General features: G+C 42.7%; 1 pseudogene; it reads left to right on the top strand.

The window, feature by feature from the left end:
- The first annotated feature begins 3,736 nt into the window (after positions 1-3,736).
- LOC139433046 (uncharacterized) lies at positions 3,737-8,714 on the top strand (annotated as a pseudogene).

The raw sequence follows: 8,714 nt of genomic DNA, 5'->3' as shown, positions 1-8,714 counted from the left end.
AATTAAAATGATCTACTAGCTCATCTACTGGGATGTTAGCAGGGGCAAGTGTGGAAGAAAAATTCTGAGTAAACATTTCCCTAGTATTTTCAGTTAAATATCGCTTTGTGGTTACCTCTTTTTGAACATAAAATAGGTCCGAGCACTGAGCCCTGTGGCACTCCATGGCTAACTTTGGTTTGCGTGGAAGATTCATCGTTAACACGTACAAACTGAGAGCGTTCAGATATATAGGACCTAAACCAGCCTAAAGCAGTTCCCTGTATGCCAACTAAGTGCTCTAGTCTTTGCAATAGGATATCATGGTCGATAGTATCAAATGCAGTACTGAGATCGAGCAAAACAAGAATAGAGACAAGTCCCTTGTCTGAGGCTATTAGAATATCATTTGTGACTTTAACCAGAGCTGTCTCTGTGCTATGATGTGTTCTAAAGCCAGACTGAAAATCTTCAAATAAATCATTATTTTTTAAGTAATCACACAACTGTTTTGCGACCGCTTTCTCAAGAATCTTTGAGAGGAACGGAAGATTAGAAATAGGTCTATAGTTGGCTAAAACCTCTGGATCGAGGTTGTGCTTTTTAAGAAGCGGTTTTATCACTGCTACTTTGAATGATTGTGGAACATAGCCTGATAATAAAGACATATTCATAATATTTAATAAAGAAGTGCTAATTAATGGAAAAACTTCCTTCAACAGTTTAGTTGGAATTGGGTCTAACATGCACGTTGATGGTTTAGAAGAGAGAATCATTGAATGTAATTGTTCAAGGTTAATGGCTGAAAAGCATTCTAGTTTACTATCTAGTGTAATATTAGAACTTACGATTCCGGGAGCTGTTGATAACACTATACTGGTCAAAGGCAAGAGGTCATTAATTTTGTTTCTAAGAGTAACAATTTTATTGTTAAAAAAGCACATAAAATCATTACTACTGAGTGCTATGGGAATAGAAGGCTCAATGGAGCTGTGGCTCTCTGTCAGCCTGGCTACAGTGCTGAAAAGAAATATTGCATTATTCTTATTCTTATTCTCATCTATTAATGAAGAGTAGTAGGCTGCTCTCGCTTTACGCAGTGCTTTCTTATATTCATTGGGAGTAATATGCCAAATGAAACGAGATTCTTCAAGTTTAGTGGAACGCCATATCCTTTCAAGTTGTCTAGACTGAGTGTCCTGTCAGAGTGAGTAATGTCGGGGACTCAACTGCGTGCCCTCTCTCTTGCCTGTCGGCACTTAGAGAGCTGCCCTTTTCCCCCTCTTTGATCGTTTTAACAAGTGGGACTTTGATCTCTACTTTTTATAAACGGCAGGTAGCCTATTTAGCCTACCTTCTTTCCCGTATGGAGAATATTCATCTTTTAAATGCTATATTCCCTGGGAATGTGATGCTCCATTTACGCATGGCGAAATGGACATGGGTTATTAATGGAGTAGGTGTGTTTTTGTGCTTCTGGTAACGGACGGACCAGTGGGGCGTAGACTACATCCTGCTTCGCCCTTAACCCAATAGCGAGGGCGAAGCCTTATACGAAATAGAACTGGGGTTACGTACTGTAACCCAGCTTCTATGAGTATAGGCGCAGCCCTCTAAGGTTCGGGCCCCACTTACTCCGCGAATAGCTGAAGCAAAGCTGTTTGTGTGGGAGCAGATTGTAGGGACTACTTCCTATTTATACGGAAGTGAGTCAGTAGGTGGGGCCCACGTCATAGGTGGGTGTGGATTAAGTCTGTCAGTGCTGCACACGTGCAGAGGGATTACCCAATAGCGATAGCCTTAGAGGGCTGCGCCTATACTCATAGAAGCTGGGTTACAGTACGTAACCCCAGTCATAGCGATCGCGGTAAAGCAGGATATTGAATATTTGTTTTTTATCTTTCCAAAGGATTTGTTGACTGAAAGTAAACGATCCTGTAATCAAAGCCATATCGAAGAGTCCTGAGATTGTATTACTGGTGTTTTATCATCTATAAATAGCCTGTGTGTATTCTCAAATGTCGTTTTCAGGACAAACAAAAGACGTTTTAAATATCTTATCAGCTGGTGTAAGTGCAGAATATTGAATATAACCTTGACTATTACTGTGTACTTCATTTATCTGACAGCATTATTTAATGATACTATTTTATATATATATATTTATTTAATGATACTATTTTATATATATATATATACACATTTATAAACATATATATATAAACACACACTTATATGTACTCACACATGTATTAATTCATTTATACACACACAGCATTATTTAATGATACTGTTTTATTTATATATATATATATATATATTAATGCTGTCAAAATTATCGCGTTAACGGCGGTAGGTAATTTTTTGAACTAATTGCATTAAAAATATTTAACGCATTTATCACATGTGCAGAATGGCCCGCCCCATACATCCCTCCAGTGGCAGCGCTAGGGTATGGCCAGGGTAGGCTACACCCATACCAAGAAATGGCTTAGCCCCACCATGAAAAATGATGTTAAAGTAAGCAAAATAAAGTCCGCCAACTCGCGCCGAGAATTGCACATACAGCAGTTAGTAAGATTGATTTCAGTAGCCACTTGTCTGGAAATACCGAAGACCAGAAACAGTTTTGAAAACTTTTGTCACATAGTGATCGTCTTCTCAATAGAACATCTTTGATAATGTCTTCTGGCCAATCAGAATCAAGATAACGGTGTGTTGTTGCAGGAAGTCCCGACGGAGAATACTTTTGCCGTAGTACAGGGGTGCACACAAGCGGCAAACTCTGGGGAATAGCCGGGAAGCCAATAGGGAAGTGCCACACACTGCAGTTTATACATGGGCCGCTAGGGACTGGCTGCAGAAAGGAGCAATTTCCATAGACCCCCATGTTAAAATGTCCAACTTTACAGCAGAAAAAAACATGTTTCTACCCATGGATGCAATAAATATTATTATCGATATAGTTAGATTCCACCTTCATGATTATGGATCTGTGAGTAAATTGTTTTCTAACACGACCCTTTTATTTATATTAGGTCTTAAAGTTTTTGCATAAATTAGGGCGTGGTCACGTTGATGGACATGTACATGCCTCACTGTCAGCTAACAGCAACTTGTCCACTCTGCTAGGCTACAACCATAGGGGCTACAACGTTAGTTAGTCATAGTACTGTACTTTAGCTTTAGCCGTGTGCGTGGTGATTGTGCCTTTTAGGGAATATTGTTACAAATACCAGACAATTAAAATGTCGTGCTGTGCGCTTGAATGTACTAACATAACTTCCAAGTAGTCTAAAATGATAATATTATACATGTTAACCCGTTCGCAGGTGTTTGTGTGCTTGGTAGCTTAGCTTGTTACTTATTAGCCAGCTAAGGACGTAACCCTTTATGCATACATATACATTTTAGTTTATGAATTAAACCTTGGGTAAGACTTTTGTAGGCTATGGCTATGACACCCATAATGCTAAACGGGAGCAAATGTTAATAGGGGACCCAATTATCCCAGTGGTGCCCGCCGGAGCTAACGGAGTGTGTATATGATACTGAACAATCGGAATGCGGAGCTTAACCTCCGTTTTTACGTTAAAGTAGGTGATTATGACTATGTGATTTGTGCAACATCATCAGTTATGAAGTGTTTTGGTTGCAGGGAGGAAGGGCACACCATGAATGCCTGGCCGCGCCGGGGCTGTGCGTTGCGCCGAGGCCGCCCGTGGCTGCGCCGAGGCGGACTGCCGCACCAGTTGTAATGGAGCAGCAGGTGGCTGCTGCTGAGGGAGGGGTGTCACCCACGGTGGCGGCCGCTAACGCGGCCGCTACGATGGTGGGGGGGGCCCCCCTCCGGAGGCGGCCGCTGCTTCTGACGGCAACGCTGCTCCTGAGCAGTCGGCGGTGGCGCGCGATGTGCCGTCTCGGAGGCGGAGCGGGCAAGGGCGCGCTGCACAGCGCGGTTCTGCTGCTGTGCCCGGCTTGCGGTGCGGTGGTGTTGCACAGGGTGTGGGTGATTATGTCCACAAAAATGAGGTGGTGGTTTTGTGTGAAGCAGAAGAAAAGGGGGATGGGAGAAAAAAAGATAAAAAAAACAAATACAAATGGTGAAAAAAAACCTGGAATAATCAATGAACCACAAGGTGATTTGGCAAAAGAAAATGTAGGGACAGGTAAAGTCAGTAAAACACAGGAGGAGGATATAGATAGGGAAACACATTTGGACAAAACAAGAGAGGAGAAGAAAACATGGGGTGAGCAGGTGGAGGTTGCTGAGATGGAGGAAGAGGAGGTCGCAACAGAAATTATAAATAAAAAAAAGACTGCTACTAAACGCAGGAGAAATAAAAAGGATGTATCAACCGTTGCAAAAAACAGTAAAGTAGTGAGTGAGGGAAAGGAAGAAAGAGAGCAAGAACAGGCGGATGAGAGTTGGGATGATTGTGTGTCTGACAGCAGTGATGTGCCAGGTTTTTTGAGCAGTAGCCAACAAAAAAAAATGTACTCAGCTGAAATGATAAAAAATTACCTGGTGCAGACAAAAAAACAACATAACGTAATCATAGAAGAATATTTCCCAGATTTGTCCGTTTTTTGTGCCTCAGCAAGATTCCACATGAACCGGAAAGAGCAGTCTGTCTTGGATGAGCTGGAAATATACAGACTAAAAAGAATTGTTACTAAAGTAAGGAAGCAAATGGGCAGCGGTGATTTTAAAAATCTCAATGTCTGTGTTTAATGTATTTGTTTTTATTTTTGCTTTTAACATCTCACTCGAAATGGATACTTTTAGAGTGGGAAGTTTAAATGTAAATGGAGCCAGAGAGGAAAGAAAGAGGGCTTTAATATTTCAGACTGCAAAAATAAAACATATCGATGTCCTCTTTTTACAAGAGACGCACAGCGACGTTTTTAATGAGACGGACTGGAGAAAAGAGTGGGAGGGGGAAGTCATTTTAAGCCACAACACCTCTCTCAGTGGGGGTGGGCTTCCTCCTCTTCAAGTCTTTTAGTCCTGTCTCTCTGGAGGTCGAGCACTTTATCAATGGGAGGTTGCTTTTAATAAAAGCACGGTTTGACCTTTTTACAGTTGTTTTTATAAATGTGTATGCTCCAACAAACGGTACAGAGAGGAAGCTGTTTTTACTCAAAGTTAATGATGTTTTAAACGGTTGTGCCACGGAGGATTTTTTATTCTTGGGTGGGGATTTTAAATTGTACAGAAAATGCATCTTTAGATCGCAAACCATGCAGAGCCGCATCCAGCATCCCAGCATGCTCTGAGGCAGCTGGTCCACTACCACGGCCTGGTGGATGTATGGAGAAGGATGCACGCAGACACCAGGCAGTACAGCTGGTCCCACATCAGAGAGAATATAATCTCATCAGCTAGACTAGATCGTTTTTATTGTTTTAAGCATCATTTTAATACTTTTAAAATGTGCAGCATATCACCTGCTGGATTTACAGATCACTCTTTGTTTTTATTAGAAATGTTTTACCCAGAAGTGCATATTGGCATTTTAACTCTGTTTTAACATTTGATAAACATTTTAAAGAGGCCCTTATTTATTTCTGGAGTGTTTTTAGGCAGAGGAAGGGAGATTTTAGCAGTCTTAGGCAGTGGTGGGACCATGGTAAGACTGAGATAAGATTGCTCTGCTAACAGCACACCCTCAATGTCACACAAGACATCATTAGATCTATGAAAGACCTGGAGAGTGATATAGTGGAACTAGAAACAATAAGTGAGACCACAGGAGATCGAGGATATATTCAAATCCTCAAAGAGAAAAAAATGGCTTTAGCCAACCTGCTGGACGTTAAAGTTCAGGGTGCACTAGTCAGGTCCCGGTTCCTCAACACCAACGTGATGGATGCTCCCACTAGCTTCTTCTTCGGCCTGGAGAAAAAGAATGGGCAGAGGCGAGTGATCCACTCACTGCTGTCAGACACAGGGCAAGAAATAACAGAGCCAAGCCAGATCAGGAGGCGAGCTGTGAGCTTTTTGGTTATTAACCCCGGAAGCGTCTGCGCTGCGGCCTCCTCCTGCGTCATAACCCACCAGGCGCGTTTCAAAACGTTGCGGAAGCGGAGCGTCGTGTGTGCAGCCTCGCAGTTGTTGTTGATTTTGGAATATTTCCTGGACATTTGTACTTCTACAAGTAAGTAGGCTACGTAGTTAAATGGTTTATGTTTGTGTCTGTTTAAATCGTGTTTATTGTTGTTATTTCCTATGTTGTTGTGTTGTAGACTACAGACACAGTTAATAATAATTGTAATATTCCAGTTATAAACAACATGAATCAAAGATGTGTTGCTGTATTTTAGTGGTAAAAAAATATGCATTCATCATCATAATTATTCTATATATATATAATTTACAGTGCCTGTAAACCGGAGGAGAACGCTGGCATGTATTCTCCTACTTGAAAGACTACGGGGGTGGGGGGAGGAGAAGGAGCAGGTTTTGGGTGCACCCCCTCAACCAGCAAAGGAGACAACAAGGTGATTTTCATCACCTGTGGCTGAGCTGAGGCTGGACAGCCAACGACATCACCAATATTTTCGGATGAGTGCAGAGCAGATGGATGAACTTCTGTCCCTCCTGGGCCCTGAACTGACAATCCACAACTTTCAGAGCTGCCATAGAACCCAAGCAGAAACTGGCTGTTGCACTGAGGTAAGATGCACATTTCACAGACAATAAATCACTGACCACAAGTATAATAAACGTTTTAGTTAGAAACATATCACCCAAAACAACATTTTAAACACCAACATCAAATCAACACAAAAAAGGAACTATTTACAGTAAAAACAATATGAATTACAAGTCTTCATATTGAGACCCATCCTGCCATGCAGAGCCACTGTTGGAGAACAGCATGTTTGTGAATGGCCCTGTTGATTGGGCTTGTGGGGGTTGGGGTGCAGTTGGTCGAAGGGCTACTGGCTTGGAGGTGTGAGTGGAGTGTTGTGACGTGGGGGGATGGAAAATTGGCTGCCAATGTTCCTGTGGTTGTGTACTCTCTCTTTCAAGACTATGGAAGGTGTTTAAAATAGCTATTTTTGCCTGATGTTTCCTGTCTATGTCCAACCTTTGTAGCATAGGCACCAGACTCAGAGCAAAGTAGTATGACTCTTCAAGTGGTGAGTCTGGCATATGTGGTGTGGCTGGAGGTTCCTGCAATAGAGAAATTAGTTGCTCCCCAAGGTCTGTGCTCTGTGGCCTCCTCTTTGTGGAACACTGGGCCGCCGCTGCTGGTGTGGATCCCTGGGGGCTACGGGACCTAGAGGGCCTCCTTTCTGCAGAGGTTGTGGGTACCAGAGGTGGTGGGGCTGTAGGTGGTGTGGGTGTGCGTGGGCCTGAATATCCAGATGCTGCTCCTGGTGTAGATGCTCTCTCTATCTCTTCTAATGGGGAAGGATTTCCCAAGCTGCCTGTAGAACTATATTAAAAGAAACAACAACATGAAATCAATTAAAATATTTTTTCTTGGGATTAATTTATGCAATATGAACATATTTATGTAATTTACAATAAACTCTTTCATACCCTTTGCAATACATCATGACAAATTACAAAGTTACAAAATTATATAAATAAAAAAATGTGCATACATACCTCCTTTGCTGTATATATGGCAAAATGAAGGACATTATGTCTGAATACTTCCAGGCCTTCTGTGAGCCACCTGCAGATCCACTTGGGATGGACTTCTTCCGGGTTTTGACTAAATCATCCCTCAGTGACTTCCATTTCGCCTTGCAAACGTCGACTGAAAAAAAGAATAGATTCCGATTAATAAAATGATTTCACTTATTAATTCTTTGCTTGTTTTTCCCTTCACAGATACTTGGCTTCCGGGGACTCAGTGGTCAGCCTAGCATTCAGCTATCGCCTAGGATGCACTACTGTGAGAGACGCTGTCCATTTGGTGTGTGCAGCCATTGAAAAAATTATGATGGAGAGGTTCCTACCCAGGCCAACAGAAGACACATGGAAGGAGGTTGCACAAGGATTCTGGGAAAAATATAATTTCCCAAATTGCTTGGGAGCAATAGACGGAAAGCACATCGTCATCCAAGCACCACCACTGTCTGGGAGTCAGTACTTCAATTATAAGAAGACTTTTTACATAGTGCTTTTGGCACTTGTTGATGCTGACTACAGGTTCCGAGTGATTCAAGTGGGGGACTTCGGAAGAACAAGTGATGGTGGGGTGTATGCCGGATCGGATTTGTGGAAAGGACTGGAGGCCAGAACACTTCATGTTCCAACCAGTACCTCTCTACCTGGTGCTGCTCACCTGGGTGAGATGCCATTCGTCATGGTGGGTGACGCAGCTTTCTCACTCAAGCCATACCCTGGAAAGAACCTCACTCAACAAAAGAGGATTTTAAACTTCAGACTTTCCAGAGCAAGGATGGTGGTGGAAAATGCCTTCGGCATTCTGGCTTCCAGGTGGATAATCTTCCATCGTCGCATCAACCTGCACCCGAAAAACGTGGACAAGCTTGAGGTGGCTGCATGCATCCTACACAACTTCCTGCTGGCCCCTGTGGAAAATCAGAGGTTGCTGGATGAGGAAGAGCAGCAGGGAAGACACATGGCACCAGTGAGAAACATGGGAGGAAACAGGGCATCAAGAGAGGCCTGTAATGTGAGGGAGGCTTTCTGCACATTCTTCAACTCTCCTGAGGGCAGTGTGTCTTGGCAAGACAGGATGGTGTGA

Source organism: Pseudochaenichthys georgianus, chromosome 24 (genome assembly GCF_902827115.2).
Source record: "Pseudochaenichthys georgianus chromosome 24, fPseGeo1.2, whole genome shotgun sequence".
In the NCBI taxonomy this organism is placed as follows: Eukaryota; Metazoa; Chordata; class Actinopteri; order Perciformes; family Channichthyidae; genus Pseudochaenichthys; species Pseudochaenichthys georgianus.
This window is presented reverse-complemented; position numbering and strand designations above follow the sequence as displayed.